The sequence below is a fragment of the Stomoxys calcitrans genome, chromosome 5 (assembly GCF_963082655.1).
Source record: "Stomoxys calcitrans chromosome 5, idStoCalc2.1, whole genome shotgun sequence".
NCBI lineage: Eukaryota > Metazoa > Arthropoda > Insecta > Diptera > Muscidae > Stomoxys > Stomoxys calcitrans.
In genome coordinates this window covers 35877654-35903866 of record NC_081556.1, presented here as the reverse complement: position 1 = coordinate 35903866, position 26213 = coordinate 35877654, and the positions used below count along the sequence as shown (strand labels likewise).

General features: G+C 40.0%; 1 protein-coding gene across 5 annotated transcripts in view; it reads right to left on the bottom strand.

Moving 5' to 3' along the window:
• Window positions 1-26213, bottom strand: part of LOC106083451 (UNC93-like protein) — a 362273-nt gene that overhangs the window by 157965 nt on the left and 178095 nt on the right. For 3 of the 5 annotated variants that reach the window (XM_059369267.1, XM_059369265.1, XM_059369266.1), the window contains one exon: window positions 20707-20751. The exons of the other annotated variants lie outside the window; for them this stretch is intronic. The gene's annotated coding sequence lies outside the window, so the exon portion shown is untranslated. The remainder of the gene's footprint in view (window positions 1-20706; window positions 20752-26213) is intronic. 5 annotated transcript variants of the gene reach the window in all.

Below are 26213 nucleotides of genomic sequence, written 5' to 3'. Positions count from 1 at the left end.
ACAAGGTTATGCATATGCCTTCAGCGTGTCGCCTATGGTCTTAAACAGTTCAGCCGGCAACCCAACGACTTCTTTTCCTTATTTGTCTCTGCAGGAGGATGTGCCTGTATCAAAGCTATCGGTTTGATGTTCAATTCTTTGGTAGAACTTTTGGAATTCATTCTGGCCTCAGAACTTCTCGATTCTCTTTCACTCATGTCTTTCCGTTTGCTCCTTCGGAAACGGAAACACGTCTCTTGCGGAAGAGACGTGTTTCCTCCCTCTTTTTTCTCCCGATACCTCTCATTCGCCTGGCACGTTGCTACTGACTGTAATGTTGCCCTGTATGCCGCATTCTTGGCTGCGGTAGTTCTTATATACCCCTGGTCGTACCACGGGTTCTTTGAAGGAGGCTTTTGGTACCTAAGTATGGGTGTTGCGGCTCTTTCCATGGAGTGCTTTCTTCAAGCAATTTTTTTTCTGTCAGCCAACACACAGGGGATGTCCCCTATGAATGCAGTGCATTGCGTTGGCGAGAGGAAATTAGGAATTGGAGGGGGGGAAAGGATGTAGTGCTTATTGACATTTGTCTTAAATCCTTGGATGTCAAAATGGGTTGGAAAAACATTAGCCAGAAGTCGACTCCACATACGAACGGTTCGAGCGAAATAAGAATTCTCTCTTGTGCGAAAGTACCCATAGAACAGCGCCAAACAACCCACATTGCGACGATGATGAAGGGAGGCAATAGAGTTGGATACCCCACTGTCCCCAATCAACGCCATCGCTCTCCTCTACGCACGGTCCAATAGCTCCAGGGATGATTTTGAAACTCCAGCCCATACATGTAAGTTGTACTCCATTTGTTGACCTTATGAAAGAGGTGCAGATGTAAAGAAGATCAGACAGAGTGAAGAAATTCTTACACCGTTTTGATGAACCCTAAATACTTGAATGCTTCTTTCGACACTTCAAATACATGTTTAGCCCATCGGACATCATTTTGTATTTTCATGCCCAGAACATCAAGAGCTTCTGATTGCTCAACATTTACACCGTTGAAAGACAAAGATGATCGTAATGGGTGAGCGAATCGTTTGTGTGACAACAAGCAGCACTGAGTCTTCCATACTACTCGATTCATTCGACCCCACTCAGAAATGGCCAGCAAATCTTGGCAGAGTGTAACGTCCATAACCCGCCTCTTGTCCTCAATCTCTCGAAGACTCGGCCTATGGTCGCATGAGTACGAATGACAGAGATTACTGTCATCCGCAAATGATCAGATCGGGTTGGATGTCTGACCCAACAGATCGTTGATGAAAATTAGAAAAAGAGAAGGAGAAAGAACAGAGCTCGGGGGTACACCTGCGGTCAATTTGTGCTCATTGGATGAGAACTCATCTATAACGACTCGAATAGTGCGATCACTGAGAAAGCTCGAAATAAATCGAACGAAGCCATTACCGACACCAAATGCAACAACCTTTGATAGTAGTGCACCGTGCCAGACCCTATCAAATGCCTTGGAGATATCCCGAGCCATAAACTTACTCTCACCAAACTGGTAGATTGAGCGACTCCAACTTTCCGACAGAAGTGCCATGAGGTCGCCCGAAAAGCGATTTCTGCGGAACCCATATTGTTGGTCGCTAAGAAGGCCATTAGACTCTAAATACATCACAAGATGGTGATTAACCATGCTCTCCATGACCTTGGAGAGAGCGGAGTATATCGCATTCGGCCGATAATGCGCAGGGTTGTTTGCCTCACCCTTCTTGGGTATTGACTGAATGTTCGCAACCTTCCAACGCGCCGGGAAGACTCCCGCACGGTAGGCAAGGTTGAAAAGGTTGCGTAATGGACGAGCGGGCGTCGAAGAACACTTGCGTAAGACAAGTGTTGATATGCCATCCGGGCCCGAGGATTTATTTACGTCTAGACTTTCAAGAACCCTTTTAACTCCACGAGTTCGAAAAAATATTTGGGGCATGACGTCAGCTATATTTTCCATTGAGGGAAGTGGTTGATTGCTATCCGGCAGGGAAGAGTTCCCTGCAAATATATCAGCCAACAGGTTAGCCTTATCAACCGGGTCAGTGAACGATTGATCGTTCTTAACAAGATTTGGAATAGATGAAGAACTACCCTTTACTCTTTTCACGAACGACAAAAAGCTCTTACTTTCTGGTGTAGAAGCAAGAACCTTAGAACGCAGACGATGTTCGTAAAGAAATTTGTCGCCCCTAAGTACATTGGCCCACGAAGATCTTGCCTGTTTGCGCCGCAGTTCAGTATTGGCATTTTTATTCAAACGCCAATTTCTGAATGCCACCTCTTTCGATCTGACAGCATCTCTGCATGTCTGGTTAAACCAACTTTTGTCGTCTGATTAAGCCGTTATAGTCTTAACTGGAATAAATGTCCTCGTTCTGTTTAAAATTATTTTCTCAATCATTTCAGCAGTAGCATTTATATCGTCATCTAGAAAACATAGTTTCCAATTAAAATGCTGAAGGAATCCATTGAGCTCAGCCCAATGTGCTTTTTCGTATAAAAATATTGACCGCTTTGGGACTGGGGAGGAAGCAGTACGAAGAGCAGAATACGAAAAAGATGCTGAAACAATGCAGTGATCGGAGTTACCAAGAGGTGAAAGAGCAGTAGAGCAGTAATGTCTGCCCAGTATTTCTCCATAAGACCGGATTTTTCCAAGTTTAAACTAATCAGAACAGAACCGTTGCTTGGTTTCCAACATCCCCAAGTCATCCCCAAACTCCTTGCTCTACTTAAATAACAAATGGTTGAGACAACAGCCATAAGCTCTCCCCCTAAGTGCTTATAGAATAAACCATAGGTCTTTGTCTTATATTGGGGTAAGAGCACAGATAAAAATGATTTTGAAAGATTTGGATTTTATGCAGATTTTAGCAAGACAATCATTCAATAGAGACTAACTAGAGGCAGGGTATTCAAGTATTAGGCTGAATACGAATCTGCATGATTTATTCACAAAAAAGATAAATTCACAAAAAAAGACAAATAATAAACAGCAACGATTTGTTGGTTTCTCTCATCTCTTGTGTTATTGCTTTCGATGGTAGCCATATTGTACCATCACTACTATGTATTTTAAACCAAGTCTTAGTATTTAAGACTAACAACCTTTGTATTATGAGATATTTTAAGTTATTATCATAATTTGCGAATAAATGTCCAAAGTAATATTTTTGCTATAAATATCCACCAGTAGCTTAAGCACATGATATTTGCATAATTATGTGGATGAAATACATATTGTGTCCTTTTATCTAGGGACAAGATCTTAGATTTGTGGATTTCCAACCATATCCGAAACAATAAGCTTATGTTATAAATTCACCAAATAAAACCTAGTCTAATGCCACTACCATGGTTATTTCAAATGTGCGCCATTTGGACAAAAAAAAACAAGTAAAAAGGCGTTAAGTTCGGCTAGGCCGTTCTTGGGATACCCACCACCTCGGGTACATATGTAAACCACCTTTCGTCATAATCGGGTGAAAAATGCATAATGTATACCCCCAAAGCAGCTTTATCGAAATATGTTCCGATTTGGACCAAATTCGACACGGATATTGAGAGGTCTAAGACCTTGAGTGGTCTAACACATACAAGTCATTGTTCAATTTTTTAGATCAAAATATTGCTCTTTTTGGAAGCCTTATCCATATAGACTGCTCTGAATAATATACACGACACGGATGTTGAAAAGCCTAACATAAGTCACTATTTCAAATTTCAGCGAAATCGGATTATAAATTTGCTTTTTGCTTAACTCAATGTCTCAAATTTCACCAAAATCGGATAATAAATGCTCCTTTTATGGCCCCAAAACCTTAAATCGAGAGATCGGTCTATATGGCAGCTATATCTAAATCGGGACCTATCTGGGCCAAATTAAAGAGGGCTATTGAAGGACCTAACACAACTTAATGTCCCAAATTTCACCAAAATCGGATAATAAATTTGGCTTTTATGGATCTAAAACCGTAAATCGATGGATCAATCTATATGGCAGCTATATCCAAATCTGGACCGATTCGGGCCAAATTGAAGAGGGCTGTTGAAGTGCCTAACATAACTCACTGTCCCAAATTTTGTCACAATCGGTCAATAAATGCGCCTTTTATGGACCCAAGACCTTAAATCGAGAGATCGGTCTATATGGCAGCTATATCTAAACCGGGACCAATCTGGGCCAAATTGAAGAGGGCTGTTGAAGGGCCTAACACAACTCAATGTCCCAAATTTCACCAAAATCGGATAATAAATTTGGCTTTTATGGGTCCAAAACCTTAAATCGAGAGATCGGTCTATATGGCAGCTATATCTAAATCTGGACCAATCAGAGCCAAATTGAAGAGGGCTGTTGAAGGGCCTAACACAACTCAATGTCCCAAATTTCACCAAAATCGGATAATAAATTTGACTTTTATGGGTCCAAAACCTTAAATCGAGAGATCGGTCCATATGGCAGCTATATCCAAATCTGAACCGATCTGGGCCAAATTGAAGAGAGTTGGTGAAGGACCTAACACAACTCCCTGTCCATTATTTCGGCGAAATCGGACAATAAAAGCGCCTTTTATGGGCCTAAAACCTTAAATCGAGAGATCGGTCCATATGGCAGCTATATTCAAATCGAAACCGATTTGAGCCAAATCGCGGAAGGTTGTTGAAGAATCTAGCGCAACTCACTGTCTTAAATTTCGGCGAAATCGGACAATAAATGCGCCTTTTATGGCCCCAAAACTTTAAATCGAGAGATCGGTCTATATGGCTGCTATATCCAAATCTGGACCGATCTGAGCCAAATTGCAAAAAGATGTCAAGGGGCTTAACATAACTCACTGTCCCAAATTTTGTCAAAATCGGTCAATAAATGTGGCTTTTATGGGCCCAAGGCCTTAAATAGAGAGATCGGTCTACTCGGCAGCTATATCTAAATCTGGCCTGATCTGGGCCAAATTGAAGTGGGATGTCGACTGGCCTAACACAACTCACTGTCCCACATTTCATCAAAATCGGATAATAAATGTGGCTTTTATGGGCCTAAGACCCTAAATCGGCGGATCGGTATATATGGGGACTATATCAAGATACAGTCCGATGTAGCCCATCTTCGAACTTAACCTGCTTATGGACAAACCAGTAAGAAAAGGCAAAAGTAGGGCGGTATAACACCCTACACCTACCCTATAAGTACAATGTGGGAGCTATATCCAATTCTGAACCAAATTTCGAAAGAATCGGGTAACAAATGACCATTTAAGGCCACCGTAGCGCAGAGGTTAGCATGTCCGCCTATGACACTAAACGCCTGGGTTCGAATCCTGGCGAGATCATCAGAAAAAATTTTCAACGGTGGTTTTCCCCTCCTAATGCTGGCAACATTTCTGAGGTAATATGCGCGCCGTTCGGACTCGGCTATAAAAAGGAGGCCCCTTATCATTGAGCTTAAAACTTGAATCGGTCTGCAGTCATTGATATGTGAGAAGTTTGTCCCTGTTCCTTAGTGCAATGTTCATGGGCAAAATTTGCAATTTGTATTTTGCAATTGCATTATTACTGCAAATCGGACGAACATATATATGGGAGCTATATCCAAATCTGAAACGATTTTTATGAAATACACCTGTAATGCCGGGAGTCATAAGAAAATCGTTCCTGTCAAATTTCGAGAAAATCGGTTTACAAATGACCATATTATTGCAGTATTACTGCAAATCGGAAACACATATATATGGGAGCTATATCCAAATCTGAACCGATTTTTTCCAATTTCAGTAGGCTTCGTTTCTAGGATGAAAAACACGCCCATACCAAATTTCGAGCAAATCGGTTAACAAATGACCATTTTATTGCACTATTACTGCAAATCGGGTGAACATACATATCCAAATTTGAATCGATTTTTTCCAATTTCAATTAACTTCGTCTCTAGGCCGAAAGACACGCCCATACCAAATTTGAAGACGATCGGATGGAAATTTCGACCTGTAGTTTGTACACGAATTAACATGGACAGACGGACAGACAGACGGACATAGATAGATCGAATCAGAAAGTGATTCTGAGTCAATCGGTATACTTATCAATGGGCCCATCTCTCTTCCTTTTAGGTGTTACAAAATAATTCACTAAGTTATAATACCCTGTACCACAGTAGTGGTGTAGGTTATAAAATCTGTGCAAAGTTTCAGCTCATTATCTCTATTTTTAAAGACTGTAGCGTGATTTCAACAGACGGATGGACATAGCTAGATCGTCTTAGATTTGTACACTGATCAAGAATATATATTCTTTATAGGGTCGAAAATTGATATTTCGATGTGTTGCAAACGGAATGACTAAATGAATATACCCCTATCCTAGGGTGGTGGGTATAAAAATAACCAAAAATGTTAATTTGTTCTTTAAGCAAAAGTCTCGAGCAATGATTTATCAAACTCTTTTCGACTACAAATGTCTGTGTCAACCTCAGCACTCGCGCGAAACCTTCCAATAAAACACACTCATTTATTGTGGGTCCATGGGCACTTTGCTTTTTTAAACAAAACAAACGACATGGAAAAATCCATCACTAAACGACCGCAACAACGCAAAATCCTCACAAATGTACTACAATGCCATTTCTCACTAAGCACCTGACTTTGCTTGGCCATTTTTCGCCTCCCCCATATCGTATTCCATACCGGAGTCTGAGCCGTTGGTGGAATGACAAACTATATTTTTGTGGTGAAATGGTAAGGATACTTTTACAATTGCTTGACTTGGCAAATATCATTGCAATTTTTTCCCGTCATTGTTGTTTGCAAATCTCCGGAGATTTAAAAAAATGTCACTGAAATGAACAACTTGCGGCAGAGTACATTACAGCCAACCGGAGAGCTTAAGAGTAAAAATGAGCCTAGTTGGTGTAAGTGTATGCGACATGGCATGAACTTCACAGGTATTCTCTAGAAGGACTTATGTGACCTCATAAAAATGTGACATTAACAGACAAAGTACACAGACGTAAAGGATTTACTGCGACGTGGTTGGTATATGTGGTAGTTTCAATGCGAAAGTCAACAAAGCTGAAACGCACAAATGTAGGATTGCCCCTTACCACATGAAATTGTATACGTTTTAAGCGGAAAGAAGTAGGGGAAAACAGGATAATATAAATGATAAAGGTAGTTTTTCATGACCTGGAGCTTTTAAGAGATTATCCACATACGTAGGCATACCAAAAGGAGGGCAAGAGCAAGTTGGAAAAAAGGTAACAAAAAACCATTTTGGTCAAACCAAATTTGTAAACAAAATTAGATGGAACCGAGAAGCTTCGCTGCCATTGAATCTAAGTTGCGCTTAAAATTGTTTTAAAAATTGGATCAATAACCCGGATTCAAAGAAAAGGGTACTAGAACTTCCCCTTTCCAAAGAAAAGGGTATTTAAATTACCCCTTACCAAAGGAAAGGGTACTATAACTAACCCTGTCCAAAGAAAATGGCATTACAACTACCCATATCCAAGAAAAGGGGACTAAAACTACCGCTTTCCAAAGAAAAAGGTACTTAAACCAAGTTTTTCCAAGCAAAAGAATACTTAAATTACCCCTTTCCTAGGAAAAGGGTACTTAAACTACCCCTATTCAAGAAAAATGGTACTAAAATTACCCTTTTTCGAAAAAAGTGCATTAAAATTACCTTTTTCCAGACAAAGGGTACTGAAATTGCGCTTTACCAAAGCAAAGGGTAATAAACCTGCGTTTTTCCAAAAACTGAGTACTAAAACTACATTTTATTCAAAGAGGGTACCAAAACTACCCTTTTCCAAAGAAATAAGGTACTTAACCTAAGATTTGGCTGAAATTTTGCATGTAGTGTTCTGTTATGATTTCCAACAACTGTGCCAAGTACGGTTGAAATCGGTCTATAACCTGATATATCTCCCATATAAACCGATCTCCCGATTTGATTTCTTGAGCCCTTACAAGCCATAATGTTTGTCCAATTTGGCTGGAATTGAAGAACTGGTGTTCTGGGATGACTTCCAACAACTGTGCCAAGTACGGTCCGAATCGGTCTATAACCTGATATAGCTCCCATGTAAACCGGTTTCTCGATCATCCATGTTCGATTCCTAGAAGCTTTAATCTTTGACAGAAGTTGGGGATGTAGAATAAAATTATGACCTTCAATTAAGTTTATTTTGTATACATTTTTAGCAAAACCCATGGAACCCACCACTCCCAAGATTGGGCCAGGCCGAACTTAGCATGCTTTTACTTGTTTTTTATACCCACCACCGAAGGATGGGGTATATATTTTCGATCGTCGTAAAAATCTAAGTAATATTTAGCTGAAACTTTGAGGGGATAGAGGGATTAGTGTTTATTGATACTTGCTTTGAATTTCTGGATTTCGTAAGCAGCGGGGAAAAACATCCACCGGAAGTCGATTCCACATACGGACCGTCCTTGCGAAAAAAAGAATTCTCTCGGAATTGCATGGTCCGACCAGCTTGCCAATCGATTACAAATCGGTGCGCGCTTCTAGAAAATCTTGTATTTCCGCCAAACAACCTCAAGTTAGGGATTAGAAGACGGGTTTCCGAAGAACACACACCGTGTTTGCGGGTGAATTCTGATCGGTTGACTACCCATTCACCCTAACCTAAGCTTGCCATGCCGCCCTTACGTCTGTCTGTTGAAGTCACGCTGAAGTCACTAAAAGCAAAGTTATTCTGTGGAGCTTGCACAGATTCTTTTTTGGTCCATAGGCAGGTTAACTTTGAAGATGGGCTACTTCGGACTATATCTTGATATAACCCCCATATAGTCGGAGTTTCTGACTTAAGGTCTTGCGTCCATGTCCATTTACCACCCGATTTGACTAAAAATGTGGCACAAAAAAATTATGTTAGGACCCTTTTCATCCGTACTGAGTATGGGTCAGATCAGACGATATTTGAATATAGCTGTCGTATGTACCGATCTTCCGATTGAAGGTCATGAGCCCATAGATACCTCATTTATCAGCTGAATTCGCTTAATTTTGGCATAAAGAGTTTTAAGACCATCGATATCCACAAGAAATAAGGTTTTGATATGAAAATATCTTGGTGATGGGCCTGTAGAAGCCGTATTTATTACCCTATATCGCTAAAATTTGGCACAGTGAGTTGTCTTAGAACCCTCGACATCTGCAACAAGTATGGTCTATATCGAACTTTATTTGAAAATAGTTGACATATATATCGATCTCCCGATTTAAGGTCAAGCGCCCATAGGAGCCGCAATTACTACCTGATTTCGCTAACATTTGGCATAGTGAGTTGTCTTAGAACCCACGACATCTGCACAGTGTATGGTCTATATCGGACTTTATTGGAATATAGCAGACATATATACTTATTTCACGAATTTAGGTAATGGGCTTAAAGAAGCCGCTAAAATTTGACACAGTGAGTTCTCTTAAGACCCCCGACATCCACACCAAGTGTGGTCTAGATCAGGCAATACTTGAATATAGCTGCCGTATATACCGATCCGTGATCTGTGGGAGGTCCTTCGTCATTCTTCCGGAGTATGGTTCAGATTGGATCATATTTGGATAAAACTGTCATATATACCGATTTACCGAATTGAGGTCATGGGCCCATAGAAGCTGCTAAAATTTGGCACAGTGAGTTATCTTAAGACCCTCGACTTCTGCACCGTGTATGGTCTACATCGGACTATATATCAATATCGCTGCCATATATACTGATCTCCCGATTTAAGTTCAAGGATCCATAGAAGCCGCATTTATTACCCGATTATGCTAAAATTTGCACAGTAAGTTCTCTTATGAAAAATGGTCTAGATCGAACAATATCTTGATACAAGCCCCATATAGACCGATCTCCCGGATTAAGGTCTAAGGTTCATATAAGTCGCATTTATTAACGGATTTTGCTGAAATGTGACACTGTGATATGTGTTAAGTCATTCGTAATTCGTGCTCAGATTGAATCATATATGCATATGGCTGCCATTTATATCGATCTTCCGATTTAAGGTCTTTCGCCCTTAAATTGCGTATTCACTACCCGTTTTTGATGAAATTTAGTGGTTCTGGTTCACATTTCCCATTGTTGTTCCAATATATCTGGGTATATTCCTTCAGACTGACATTTTTTATAAAGGGTGATTTTTTTGAGGTTAGGATTTTCATGCATTAGTATTTGACAGATCACGTGGGATTTCAGACATGGTGTCAAAGAGAAAGATTCTCAGTATGCTTTGACATTTCATCATGAATAGACTTACTAACGAGCAACGCTTGCAAATCATTGAATTTTATTACCAAAATCAGTGTTCGGTTCGAAATGTGTTCATTCACCGTAACGTTGCGTCCAACAGCATCTTTGAAAAAATACGGTACAATGATTCCACCAGCGTACAAACCACACCAAACAGTGCATTTTTCGGGATGCATGGGCAGTTCTTGAACGGCTTCTGGTTGCTCTTCACTCCAAATGCGGCAATTTTGCTTATTTACGTAGCCATTCAACCAGAAATGAGCCTCATCGCTGAACAAAATTTGTCAAAATTTGAACACATTTCGAACCGAACACTGATTTTGGTAATAAAATTCAATGATTTGCAAGCGTTGCTCGTTAGTAAGTCTATTCATGATGAAATGTCAAAGCATACTGAGCATCTTTCTCTTTGACACTATGTCTGAAATCCCACGTGATCTGTCAAATACTAATGCATGAAAATCCTAACCTCAAAAAAATCACCCTTTATATGTTCAGAGGTATTTCTGGTCTTTTCTCAGCGATTATCCTCATGAGTTATGATGAAAATCGTCATGAAACATGACTTCTACTGGGACTTCGTCGAGGCTGGGCGCCTTTCCGCAGTAAGTTTGAGTTCTTCGAGTGTGAATGGTGGAGTGTGTGTCCATTCTAATGTTTTCGTCGTTATCTTGGATCGCATTCAGGGAATAGAGTGGTTACAATATTCAGCATTGTTTTGCCACCCATCTCCATTTTTGGGCTTTTCATTCCAAGCTTTTTCATAAAGACTTTGTATAGAAATCCTTAGGGGTCTCGGTTGAGATTTTCTTTTAGTTCTTTCCAATTCTTTCTTTAACTTCTGGGAATAGCATTTCTGAGTGCCTTTTTCGCCTCATTGTATTGGGTAGGTTAAGTTAGGTTGGGTTGAAAAGAAGGTCCGGTTATTTTGGGTCTGCTTCTGCTGCTCTGCTTTGAAGGTTACGTGCAGCGAGTTTGAATTCTTCAAGTGTGAATGGAGGAGTATGTGAGTCCACTGCAATGTTTTCGTCGTTTGGTCTTGGATCGTGTTCAGGGAACAGGGTGGTTACAATATTCCGCATTGTTTTGCCACCCATCTCCATATTTGCGTTTTTCATTCCAAGCTTTTTCATAAAGACTTTGTACTGAAGTCCGCAGGAGTCTTGGTTGAAATTTGAGCAATGACATAGGAAATGCTCCTACGTCTCACCATCTTCCCCACATGCTATCACCTGCCTCACCTATTTTGCACAAGTGAACTCGTAGTCCTATGTGTCCTGTTATGATACCGAAAGCTATACTGACCTTACTTCCTTTCAGTAATAGCCGTAATAGGTAATAGGATTTTTGCCGTCCTACCGACCGTTTCGCTATTCCACAGTGTTTCCTGTGCGTTCGTAGCCCACGCCCTTGCCTCTGACTGCATCGACCCGAAAGGCTTCTGGTTAACCAAGTTTACTGTCGGCAGTCCTCTGACCTTCACTGCCAAATCGTCTGCTTTTTCATTCCACTTTACTCTCCTATTACCCGGCACCCAAACGATGCGGATCGTGCCATCCTCAAAGAAGGCACTTCTTACACTGCAAGGCTGTACGGGACCTTATTGTCCTTTCGCCTTTTTCGGATCCAGTCACGTTTGTGTTCATCAATTGAGCCATTCCACCAGTGAACAGCGGTTCTAGGTATTATCGGAAAAGGAACTTCTGACACTGCAAGACTGTTCGGGACCTTATCGTCCTCTGGTTTATTTTCACCTTTTTCGGATCCAGTCACGTCTGTGCTCATCGATTGAGTCATTCCACAAGTGTACAGCGGTTCTAGGTATAATAGGTTCCTTAGTCCTAGGCATTGCCTTATCCCTTACCAATAATGGACATGGTGCGATTCGCTGCCATTGAAGCGTTTCCGGTGGATTGGGATTTCGATTTCTGCGTATGTTGTTCAATCTCGGCTAGCAGCAGGGATGGTTCTAGTTTGTTAACATGTGTGTGTGTGATTACCTTCGTTCTTTTTACTGACATGACGTCTCTGGGCCGAAAAGAGAAGTCGATGTGCTGGTGATCACTTCCAATTTATGTCTCCAGTACCCGACAGCTGTCGATCCTATCCGCGATTCTCTCAGACACGAGCGTTATGCCGGGAATTGTGCCTTTACATCTGGGGCGTCTGAGTGTAGGAACGTTCCCACTATTGGCCACCACTTATCCCATCCTTGCTGCAATCTGCAATATCCTTCTACCTCCGGAATTGGTCGATTGCATGTCCCACTCTACTGCTGGTGAGTTAAAATCTCCCGCCACCATATGGTTGCCATCAATCTCTCCCAGCGCATTCTCGATAGCATCAAGTTTGGACTGGAATTCGTCAATAGCATCGCTGGGGTTAAGGTAACAACTAAACAGCGTAAAGTCTCTTAGCCTTACCCATATGAATCCCTTGTCACTTCCACTTTTTTTCAACTGAATGGCGCTGCTGGTTGGATTCCGTATAGCAGTAGTTTTAGTCTCGTCTTCGAGCCAGAACCCTAGGGCAATTTCTATATTTTACTCGCTGATTAGTATGACATTTGACATTTCTTGTTTTATATTGTAATCATCTGTGGCAGAAGGGTATTTTCCACTCTACTCCTTTGCAGTTTACCTTGTAGCTTTACGAACCGGGCAGATGGTTTGCCTGGCTGTTGCTTTCTAGTGAGCATATGCAGCATTTAGGTGCATTCTTTCAATTTATGGTCCTTCTCGCCACAACGGATACATAACTCAAAGCCGTTTCTATCAGGCCCATCGCTGTATGTGACCTATTCCGAAACATCGTTGGCGATGTTCCTTGTAGCGTATACGGCAGTTCGCCATTGCAATTTTTATCCTACTTGTCTTAAGGAGCTTCTTAGCTTCTGTTACCGGTAGAGAGACGAATGCCCCGCACTGTTCTCTGCTGTTTCTGAACGTTAGGTGCACAGCCATTTCATGATAGGCCATTGTCCGATTACAAAATGTGCTAATAGTCTAGCAATGATTTCTGCAGAAGCTGTGAAGCCGTTAAGGAAGATGACTATAGATCATCTGCTGTCTCTATGCTTTCCTGCAAAGCATCAGGAATTCCAATTTATATTCCTATTCCTCTAAAGTCTTGTCTACATTCGCGAATGCGAACAGCGATCTGGCTAGTAAAATGGTGAAAAATTAAAGCCAACTTCCTTCTCTTGTGCTGAACGTTTAAAAATTGACTAAAATATGTGAGTGAGTCTGATAGCAGACTGCCTTTGACGTTATCTAACCTACATTGATTCTCAGACCATAAGAAACACGTCTGAAAGAGTAATTTAACTGGCTGCAATTACATACTTTACATCAATAGTAGTTTCCATCATTCTATCCACACAGATGTAAGCTAATCCCTTTCCTTAAACTACTCTATAGAATCTTTTATGCTACTCAGAAGCTAAGCTTTTCAAAATAAACGCTTATTATGAATAAAGAGATTTTATTTTGATATAAATACCTTTGGTAATGTTTGCTTTGACATTGTAGCCGACATTTCTGCTACTGCTCTATGTAATTGCATCGTACGGGTATTCCCTAGGAAAGTGCAATTGAATGTTTTTGTTTCAAAGTTTGTCATAGTACCTAGCCAACACTCATAGCAGTCAAGGAAGCTGCTTCTCAACTGTGCAAAATAATTTCCCCTAAGAATATGCAGCAAAGAGAAAAGTAAAACAAAAAATCTTTTGCAAGCAATAGATTCTAAAAGCAAAAGAGTTGAGTTAGTGATTTTGTATGAAGGGACATACTATAAAGAGAAATATGAATTGCTTATTTTTTTCTTTTCTATCCTTTAATGTGGAAAAAGTGCAAGCTAAAACCCACCTGCCCATTTTTCAGCGTAAAAATATAAACTTCCTAAACTTAATTAGTAATGAAAGGCATTACCACACATTTGCGGTTTAGTTATGCTTTAAAATGTTTATGTTTTAATAAGGATCCTAAATGTATGCTATGATTAATTAAATAAATCAAGAAAAGATGAATTTGGATGAATTTTTTCTTCATTTTCAATGCATATATAATAGTGATAGTTTATGAACGATGTTTGTTCTTAATTTACTAATTATATCCAACACCTTTACTGTGGTACAGGGTTTAAAATCTTAGTGAATTTGCTTGTAACACCTAGAGGGAGGAGAGTAAGGCCAATTGATAAGGACACTGAAAGAAAAATTGATACCGTATGTTATCAATGGTATACAAAGTGAAGCAATACCGTAATTTAATATCAAAAACATACCGTCACATCGTCCATACCATACGGAATTCTTTTGGTGTTACTTTACTATGAATGCCGTTGGTATCAATTTTTCGTTTGGTGAACACAACTCAGAAGACTTTCTGATTCGATTTGACCATGTATGTCAGTCTGTTTGTACATGTCAGTCAGGGTGCTCATATATAGATCGGCCCCACGCTACTACGGACATACACCTAAGCCAGTACGCGGCTTGTTATGCGCTCTCAATACTAAAAGTGAGCTCAATTAAAAGTCAGAAATACCGTGCTACTTACAAAATCCCTCAGTGTACGCGTTCGTCCATTTTTCGTCATGGGATTGGTACGCTTCTGGCCCGTGCCGGGATTGAAAAGAACCCCAGATCCTGGTTCCCTTCGGTTTGCCAGAACCAAGGATGCGGATTCGACTCCGACTCCAGGCAAATTGCTCGACTCCGACTTCGGAGTCTACTCCTGACACCTAAAATGCTATATTTTATACCCACCACTAAGGAAAGGAGGTGATACCCAACTAAGGCAAATGGGCATCAAATAAAAGATAATGAATACGTAAAAACAAAAATTAAGCAGTGAGGAAAGACAAAGGTCGGGCGGGACCGACTATATAACAGTCTACCCCAAACCTATAAGGAAGCTATATCTTATTCTGAACCAATTTTGATTGACCTCGGTGGAGGTAACCTGATATAGCTGCCATATAAATAAATCGATCTGGGATCTTGACTTCTTAAGCCTATAGAGGGCGCAATTCTTATCCGATTTGGCTAAAATTTTGTACGATAATTTCTCCTATGACCTTCAATATACCGATCCAATATCATCTGAATCGGTCTATAGCCTGATACAGCTCCCATATAAACCGAACTCCCGATATTACTTCTTGAGTCCGTATAGGGCACAATTGTTATCTGATTTGGCTGAAATTTTGCACAATGACTTCTACTATGGTCTTTAATATTCAATTCATTTATGGTCCGAATCGGACTATAACTTCATATAGCATAACGATTCTTATCCATTATTCCTTACTTGCCTATATAGAGATATCGGGTAAAGAACTCGACAAATGCGACCCATGGTGCTGGGTTTAAAAGATTCGGCCCGGCCGAACTTAGCACGCTCTTACTTGTTTTCTCTCATTTTAACTTAGTGTTACTTTTTTGGTTAAAATCTGTTGAGATTTAGATGTTGCTCCCGATTTTGATAATACTGCAATAGAATGGTGATTTGTTAACCGATCATCACGAAATTTGACACCAAACTTTCAATTATGACTCTTCTTATTACCGATTTTCACTTCAGGGGCGATCCCAAACGCTTATTATACCCACCACCGAAGGATGGGGATATATTCTTTTTATACCCTCCACCATATTATGGGGGGTACACAGAATGACGAAATTTCTGTTTGTAACTACTCGAAATATTTGCCTGAGACCCCTTAAGTATATATATTTTTGATCGTCGCGACATTTTATGTCGATCTAGCCATGTCCTTCCGTCTGTCTGTCGAAAGCACGCTAACTTCCGAAGGAGTAAAGCTAGCCACATGAAATTTTGCACAAATACTTCCTTTTAGTGTAGGTCGGTTGTTATTGTAAATGGGCCATATCGGTCCATGTTTTGATATAGCTGCCATATAAACCGATCTTGGGTCTTCCCTTCTTGAGCCTCAAGAGGGCGTAATTCTTATCCGATTGGAATGAATTTTTGCACAATATAGCTACTGATATAGCTATCACATAAACCGAACTTGGGTCTTGACTTCTTGAGCCTCTACAGTGCGCAATTCTTATCCGATTGGACTGAAATTTTGCACGACGTGTTTTGTTATGATATCCAACAACTGTGTCAAGTATGGTTCAAATCGGTCCATAACCTGATATAGCTGTCATATAAACCGATCTTGGGTCTTGCCTTCTTGAGCCTCTAGAGTGCGCAATTCTTATCCGATTTACCTGAAATTTTGTACGACGGATCCTCTCATGACCATCAACATACGTGTTTATTATGGTCTGAATCGGTCTATAGCCCGATACAGCTTCCATATAAATCGATCTGTCTATTTTACTTCTTGAGCCCCCAGGGTCTCCAACATAAAATTTAATTGTGGTCCAAACCAGACCATATCTTGATATCACTCTAATAGCAGAGCAAATCTTTTCTTATATTCTTTTTTTGCCTAAGAAGAGATGTCGGGAAAAGAACTCGACAAATGCGATTCATGGTGGAGGGTATATAAGATTCGGCCCGGACGAACTTAGCACGCTTTTACTTGTTTTCATTCCGTTTGCAACTCATCGAAATATCCATTTCCGAACCTATAAAGCATATATGTTCTTGATAGTCGTATTAGACATAAGACGATTTAGACATGTCCGTCCGACTGTCCATCCGTCCGTCTGTCCGTCCGTTTGTCCGTCCGTCCGTCTGTCCGTCCGCCCGTCTTTGCGTCTGTCTGTTTAAATAACGCTACAGTCTTTAAAAATTTTGATATATTAAGCTGAAACTTTGCACATATTCTTTTTTTGTTTGTCCATAGGCAGGTTAAGTTCGAAGATGGGCTACGTCGGACTATATCTTGTTATAGCCCCCATATAGACCGATCCGCCGATTTAAGGTTTAAGGCCCATAAAAACCACATTTATTATCCGATTTTTCTGAAATTCGGGATAGTGAGTTGTGTTAGGCCCTACGACATCCCCCTTCAATTTGCCCCAGATCGGTCCAGATTTGGATATAGCTGCCATATAGACCGATCCGCCGATTTAAGGTCTTGAGCCCATAAAAGACGCATTTATTGTCCGATTTTGACATAATTTGTGAGTTATGTTTGAGGATTAGGCCTTTCGACATTCTTATTCAATTTGGCCCAGATCGGTCCAGATTTGGATATAGCTGCCATCTAGACCGATCTCTCGATTTAAAGTTTTGGGGCCATAAAAGGCGCATTTATTGTCCGATTTTGCCAACATTTGGGACATTGAGTTGTGTTAGGTCCTTCGATATTCTTTTCTATTTTGGCATAGATCGGTCAAGATTTGGATATAGCAGCCATATAGACCGATCTATCGATTTAAAGTTTTGGGGCCATTAAAGGCGCATTTAATGTCCGTTGTCGCCGAAATTCGGGGCATTGAATTGTGTTAGGCTCTTCGACACATTCCTGCAATTTAGCCCAGGTCTTTTCCGATTTGGATATAGCTGCCATATCGACCGATTCGCCGATTTAAGGTTTTAGGCCCATAAAAGCCATATTTATTATCCGATTTTGCTGAAATTTGGGACAGTGAGTTCTGTTAGGCCCTACGGCATCCCCCTTCAATTTGGCCTAGATTGGTCCAGATTTGGATATAGCTGCCATATAGACCGATACGCGGATTTAAGGTCTTGGGCCCATTGAAGACGCATTTATGGTCCGATTTTGCCAACATTTGGGACAATAAGTTGTATTAGGCCCTTCGACATTCTTCTTTAATTTGGCATAGATCGGTCCAGATTTGGATATAGCAGTCATATAGATCGGTCTCTCGATTTAAAGTTTTTGGGGCCATACAAATCTCATTTATTGTCCAATTTCTTCGAAATTTGGGACGCTTAAGGCTCTTCGACACATTTCTGCAATTTGGCCAAGATCTTTTTAGATTTGAATATAACTGCCATACAGGCCGATCTTTCAATTTACGGTTTTGGACTTATAAAAGGCGCATTTATTGTGCGATTTCTCCGAAATTTGGGACAGTGACTTGTGTTAGGCTTTTCGACATCCGTGCCGTATATGTTTCAGATTGGTCTATATTTGCATATAGCTACCAAAAAGACCAATATGGGGGCAAAAATTATGCATTTTTCACCGGATTGTGGCGAAAGGTGGTTTACACATATACCCGGGGTGGTGGGTATCCAAAATTCGACCCGGCCAAACTTAACGCCTTTTTACTTGTTTCCAACTAATTTACTCAACATTTTGTGCACCAAAATTCGTAGATAGTGTGGGAGCCATAGGAGGAAATGGCTCCCACACTATGTACGAATTTTGGTTGAAATTCTTCTTCTAATTTCGATGACTTAGCCTGCATACCCAATGTGGTTTAGTAGGGTATCAAAAGCTGAGCTTTACATTCTAAATTCTGAGAAAGCAAATTAAATTCAATATGTGAGTTATGAGATAATACCAATATTTGTTTAAACAAATAAACATCCTTAAGGTTTGAGTTCCTTTACATCATGCTGTTTCTAAGTAAATATGATTCTCCTCTTCCTATCATGTCTGCCTTGAGTGCCAAACTTTACATCAAGTTTATTAATTTTGGCAATTTGTTTTTAGAAATCATCTGATTGCCTATTGCATTTATTGCCTATTTAAGTCTCACAATGTGGATATGAGCAAAATCTTGCCCACATGATTATTTACCTATTTGTGTCTATTTAAACATATTGCTTCCTTTATATCTACCCTACGTCCTTCTTTTCTTGGAATATTGCCAATAATATTGCATTAAGCATATATGACATGTGTTCGACAAGTCATTTTAATTACCTATGAACAAGCTAAAGCTATGAGGCTAACTAAAACTCCATTAGCATTAAGTGTGGACAGACTTTATTCATTAAAGTCTTTATACTTTCACCAAGATGACAACTATAATGTGTGTTTATTCAGGAGAAGACATACTTATGAAAACTAACGATGATAGCATTTCAGCAACACTACTTGTTGGACTAAGTTTCTGTTTAAAACATTGCCTCAGCAGGAATTTAAATTTTATAACAAAGGCAGTGATTAAATATAAGCTGTTATCTTATATATATTTTCATCAATAGAAATAAGTTTCCAAAATCCTGCAAAGTACATTTGGCGGAGGCCACCGAAGAGCAGAGGTTTGTATGTCTGCCAAGACGCTGAACGCCTGAGTTCGAATCCTGGAGAGACCATTAGAAAAAATTTTCAGCGGTGGTTTTCCCCTCCTAATGCTGGGTACATTTGTGAGGTACTATGCCATGTAAAACTTCTCTCCAAAAAGGTGTCGCACTGCGACAAGCCGTTCGGATTCGGCTATAAAAAGGAGGCCCCTATCATTGAGTTTAAAACTTGAATCGGGCTGCACTCATTGATGTATTAGAACAGGGGTAAACCCTGTTCCTTAGTGGAATTTTCATGGGCAAAATTTGCTTTTTGCATTGTCTGACTTCGCCGAAATTTGGGAGAGTGAGTTGTGTTAGGCCCTTTGACATCCCTCTTCAATTTGACCCAGATCGACTCAGATATGAATATAGCTGCCATATAGACCGATCTCTCGATTTAGAGTCTTGGCCCCAAAAAAGCCTCAGTGATTTATGTTGGGCTTTTAGACATCCGTGTAGTATTTGGTTCAAATCGGCCTACATTTGGATATATTGGGTTGCCCAAAAAGTAATTGCTGATTTTTTAAAAGAAAGTAAATGCATTTTTAATAAGACTTAGAATGAACTTTAATCAAATATACTTTTTTACACGTTTGTTCTAAAGCAAGCTAAAAGTAACAGCTGATAACTGACAGAAGAAAGAATGCAATTACAGAATCACAAGCTGTGAAAAAATTTGTCAACGCCGACTATATGAAAAATCCGCAATTACTTTTTGGGCAACCCAATAGTTACCAAAAATACTAATATTTTGTTCTACATATTGAACAATGACTTGTAAATATATGAAATTTTATCAAAATCGGGCAAAGGAATCGATTGTCAGGCGTTAATGAAATATTTATTGAAAATTTTGTATTTGGTAGTATCCCACTGTGGCTTAGTCGTATTAGGACACTTTGGCTGTGATTATTTGTTGCAAAGCCATTTCACATTGCTCTGTGCATTTAGGACTCCTAGCACTTTTCAATTCACTTGAAACCGCTTTGAAAACATTAATGACATGAAACTCACATATTAGTTCAAGTCAGCGGTGGGCGCACACATACATTTCCAGCAATTATTTTATGACATTTTGTAAGTAAACAAGATTGGAAATACATTGCTAACGTGTGTATGAAACTTCCCACCGCTCATATAAGCGTTCTTCTTTATGTCATAACCTTTATAACAGTTTAATTTGTTTCTTATAATTATAAAGCATACCTTTAGGAGAAATGTTGAACTAATTAAGTGGCATACCACCGGGAGCTGCAAAGACAAAGAAGTTGTGCACATTTTGTAAATTTTAATTATTTCAAGCAATGGCATACTCTCGTAGTTTTTCCTATCAACTCCCCCAAACTTTTAACTTTGATGTGAGTAATATAACATACATGAAAAACTGAGCATTTCCTTTGATTAATTCATTCAGCCACTTGCCTTATTTCTGAAAAAATTCATTAATATGAAACTTTTGGAGAGAACTTGTGAAGCAGCTAGTATTTTTAACATCCGTATGTATGTATGAAATATTTTAGGAGTTGATTAAATTTCATTTTATAAGAAAATTAAATAAGGTAAGAAAAATTGTTCTATTCCTGTTAATTTCATAAATAAATGAAATAAGAGGATGTAGAATAGCATTGAAAAGACTTGCATTTTCCTGAGATATTAAAAACACAGAACTGTGCCATTTGCAAGCGTTAGGAAAATTCGACTGTCATTGGATATATAAGTGCAACTAGAAAAGTATTAGTGCAACATTTAGATCGGCTAACAGTACTAATTCGAAATTAAGAGTGATTCCGCAGAGAGAAGGACTGACAGCCTTGGTTAACTATTTGGACAAGCTTTGAAGACGTCGAGGAAGAAGAGACTAAAGAACATGTGCTGTGTTTGTTTCCTGTACTGGCAGTCAGAAGGAGTTCCACTTTAGGTTCTCATTTCTTTGAGAACTGCTCTGATTTAGCGGATGTGAACATTCGCAAGTTCTTAGGCTTTGTAAAGCGATCTGGGTAGTTCAAAGGTTGGAACTAGAAGGCATCTTCATTCTACTGTTCCTGTTCTTGGTCCTGTTGTATGTTTGATGCATACTTTTGTATGCTGGCTTGAGGTCGGCTTAGGGCGATTCTCTTCATCCAGGTAACCAGTCCGGAACTGTTTGGGGTTCAACTGGCAGTAGTCTTTTAAGGTTACGAAGTCTAATCGGAGACTTAAATCTGGTACCACGGGGGTCAGGAACCCCTGGAACTTCGGTTCCTTCCTGACAATGGTGAGGCCCCAGTAGTGAGCAACGTGGTGACTGTGGTTCACCCACGATTCGATCTGATGGAGCTAGCATCAGGAATGTAGCGCTCGTAAAATATCTGAGAGTGACTGTTTCGGAGAGAATGGGTTTCTTGGTCCATTTGGATAGGGTGAAGGACAAGTTGAATGGAGTAGCCGGTATGGTTAAGCGTGTTCTGAGAAGCGATTGGGGTCTTAGTCGTCGCGCTATTCGGTCCATATATGGTGGTCTATTTGTTGCAAGGCTGGCCACGTTTTCCCGGGAAGTATTTCTTAGGAGGCGGACAAGACTTAGTGGAGGGATGAATACACGCAAGTTATCCATAACGAGGTGTTGCTGTACTGGCGCGACCGAGTGATTTGGTGCTGCGCATGACATGGCCTGGCACCTGCCTTGCCCATGTTGATGCAGCGGCGTTTACCCATAGTTAGTTCTCGTAGCTGTTGTTGTGTTCGGTCATACGTGAGGGTGGCCGCGTTGATTGTGAGTCCCATGTTGATGCTGATGTGTGTGGCGTAGCCCGTGAGGGCTGCCGTGTCCTGTTTGTGTTTGTGTATATCGTCCTGTTATATGTTTGGTGCATACTTTTGTATGCTGGTTTAAGGTCGGCTTAGGTCGATTCATTTCTTCCAGATGACCAGTCCGGAACTGTTTGGGGTTCAACTGGTAATAGTCTTTTAAGGTTACGAAATCTGACCGGAGACTTTAATCTGGTACCACGGGTGTTAGAAGCCTCTGTAACTTCGGTTCCAGCTTGACAACGGTGAGGCCCCAGTAGAGAACAACGTGGTGGCTGTGTTTTGTACCCAAATCGCGGCTAGAGCATAAACTCGGCGTGGAGTTGCGTTTTCAACCGGGTGCCGTGACCCTTAGATCGGAAGGAGTTTTAGGTAGTGCTCCGCTCCTTATCAAGGAGGTGAACACGTCCAAATACGTGGGATCAAATTGGTACTCATGTGTGGGTTACCATATGTGAGGGCGTTGGTAGAAGCATTGTATTCACCCTTGGGCCCTGGGCCTCGCATGTTTGGACCGTGATGGCAGGCATCTGCGTTAAACACGACATTCGTGTTCCTGTGGTATCACAATGGACGAAAACGTCTAAGTGCCGATAGCAGACTGCCACTTAAACCTAACCTAATAAACCATTTCGAATTGTTTGCCATCATAATTATGAAATAAGTACACCCTTCATCCTTGGTGGAAGCATAAATGGATAAATTAAATTTTCAACAAATTTCTTTATAAGTATCTATCAAAAGCATGCCATTTGGCCTAATTATTTAGTTTCAGCCAAATTAAAACCAAATAAATATCTCTACAAATAAAACACTTTACCTGTTTAATTGTCTATCAATTCAATAAAGATTTAAGAACAAATTTTTTAATTTCAGTATTTTATAAAACATAGTTGCTTCAACCTCAGCATTCTCAAAATAAGTGCATAAATCACAATAAATTTTTTATTGAATCATTGTGAAAACTCACGCTTGTCATTACCTATGGGGCATGTAATCATTCCATTTGACATTCATTGCATTAATTTGTATCTAATTAAATGAAATATTTCCGTAGGGGGGAAAATTTGCCATTTTGTGGTTTTCTTGGCATGGTGATTGTGTTTCAAATAGAGCTTTGTGGTATTTTGCAATTTCTTGCCTTACATACGGCATAATTTATGTATGAAGATAATTTGTCATTTAGACATTTGAGGGTCGTTCACTTAAGTCTTCTAACGCTCAAATTAAACAAATGAATTATTTTGTCATCGACACCTTTGGGAGACAAAAAAAACAAAAAAGTGTGAGGAGAGTAACAGTTGGAATTGAAAGTGACAAGACTTTATACGCAAAGAAAATGCTAATTTGCCAAAGAACATTCCATTAGGAACAGGCAGAAAACTTCTAACATATGAATGAACGCCGTCCAATTAAAATTTAAGTTTTATAATAAAGCACTTCCTTTTTAACAGACGAGTTCGAACAGCGCACATTGGGATAGAATCGGCCGTGCCGAACTTTGGATACCCACCACCATGGATAAATTAACCATCCTCTTTTATAACAACTCCACTACCGTATCCAATGTGATATGCAAATCGGTGCTAGTCTGGATCATATTTGATTGACATACATTTATACAAGTCACATCTTCAGCTATTTCAATTTCAAGAGGTTTAGTGATTTTGACAGACGGATGTACGGACTTGGTTATGTCGACTCGGAATATCGAGACTTTCCAGAATATATATACTTTATGGGATCGCAGATCAATATTTTGAGGTGTTACAAACGGTATGGGTAGATTAGTATACCCCCATACTACGATGGTGGGTATAAAAATGTGCTTTCAGCATAGAAAGGATATGCTGACAGACAGACATGGTTAAGCCGAATCAGCAGGAATTTCTGAGTTGAACTACACATTTTATCAAAGCCCCGGTAATGGTGCAGTTTTGTAATAAATCATCTTATATCTAAAATCAATATGCGTTTGTTTGTATGTTCCGTATAGTCTCAAAAACGGCCAAACCGATTTTCTTGAAATTTTCACAGAGGATGCATTATGACCCGTGGGGAAAAAAGCGTACCCAATTTTTTGATATCTGAAGGGGGCGGACCCTCCCCCTTGCCCTAATTTTTAGAAACGCCAGATATCGGGGATGGTGGTGTGATTTTACCGAAATTATGTGTTCTCTCTTAAAGTAACCTAAAAAGAAAAATTTAGTATCCAAATTTCGGATGGGGTACCTAGGGGGACCGCCCCACCACCAAAACCTACCAAAGTTATATTAAGAACAATTAGGACAATATGGGACTCAAATGAAAGGTATATAAGATTATAAAACGTTTTTGATATCCAATTGTCGGGCGAAGTGTTTGGGGGACCACTCCTACCCCCAAAACACCCCTAAATGGGACATATTTACCGACCAAGGCAATAAGGGACTCAAATGAAAGGTATTTGCAAGTTGTGTACGAATTGAATATCCAAATGTGGGACCAAGTGTTTGGGGGACCACCCCTTTCCCAAAACACCCCCCAAATATGACTTATTTGCTGACCATGGCAATATGGGCTTTAAATAAAAGGTATTTGAGTGTAGAATACGAATCTGATCAATCAATATATGTGAAAAAGTGTCAATAGAGCCTTATCCCCCCACCAACCAAATAGGACGTATTGGCTGACCATTAGAGTGGAACACAAATCTGATATATATTTTCAGGGCCAAGTCACTGAGGGGCCGCCCCATCCCCTAAAACACCCCCTAAACCGGACATGTTTGTCGACTATGGAAATATGGGGCTTAAATGAAAGGTTTTTGGGAGTAGACCACGAATCTGATATTAACATTCGGCGTCAACTGTCTAGGAGACATTCCACCCCCATAAAAAACCCCCAAATAGAACGTATTTCTTAATCATTACAATTTGGTTTTTTAAGAGAGTGGTGTTCGATATTGATAGTTTTTAGGGCCCACACCCCAAACCGGACATATTTGCTGACTTTTACAATAAGGAGTTTAATTGAAAGGCATTTCAGATTAGAAAAGGAATTTAATATCCAATTTTGAGACAATATGGGGTTCAACTAAATGATATTTGAAAGTAGAGCACGATGCTGACGATGCTAAGATTTTGGGGGACTACCCCACTCCCCAAAATACCCCTAGATCAGATATATTTACCGAGGCTCAAATGAAAGGTATTAGGGAGCAGAGCTAGAAATTCATACCCACTTTTTTTGGAGGTCTACCTCTTCCCCAAAACAACCCACAGACAGAATTTATTTACTGACTACCGCAATATGGGGCTTAAATAAAGGTGTTTGGCAGTAGAATACGAATCTGATACCCAAATGTGGGACCATGTATTTGGGGCACTGACCCTTCCCCAAAATATCCCCAAAGGATAAAAATTTATTGACCATGGCAATATGTGGCTCAAATGAAAGGTATTTGAGATTAGAAAACGGATTTGATAACTCATTATGGGGCCAAGAGTTCGGAGGACGCCTCAGTGGAGCGGTCCCGGTTCAGCTAGCTCTATATAAATGTATACTTAGTTTACCAAAATTACTCAATTCTTTTTTTGTTCATAAGCATGTTAAGTTCGAAGATGGACTATATCTTGATATTGATAGACCGATCCGTCGATTTAGGGTCTTAGGCCCATAAAAGCCACATTTACTATCCGATTTTGGCAAAATTTGAGACAGTGAGTTGTGTTAGAATCTTCGACATTCTTCTTTAGTTTGGCCCAGATCGGTCCAGATTTGGATATAGCTGCCATATAGACCGATCTCTCTATTAAAGGTCTTGCGCCCATAAAAGCCACATATATTATCCGATTTTACAGTGAGTTGTCTCAGGCCCTTCGACATCTTTCTTTAATTTGGCACAGATCGGTTCAGATTTGGATATAGCTGCCATATAGACTGAT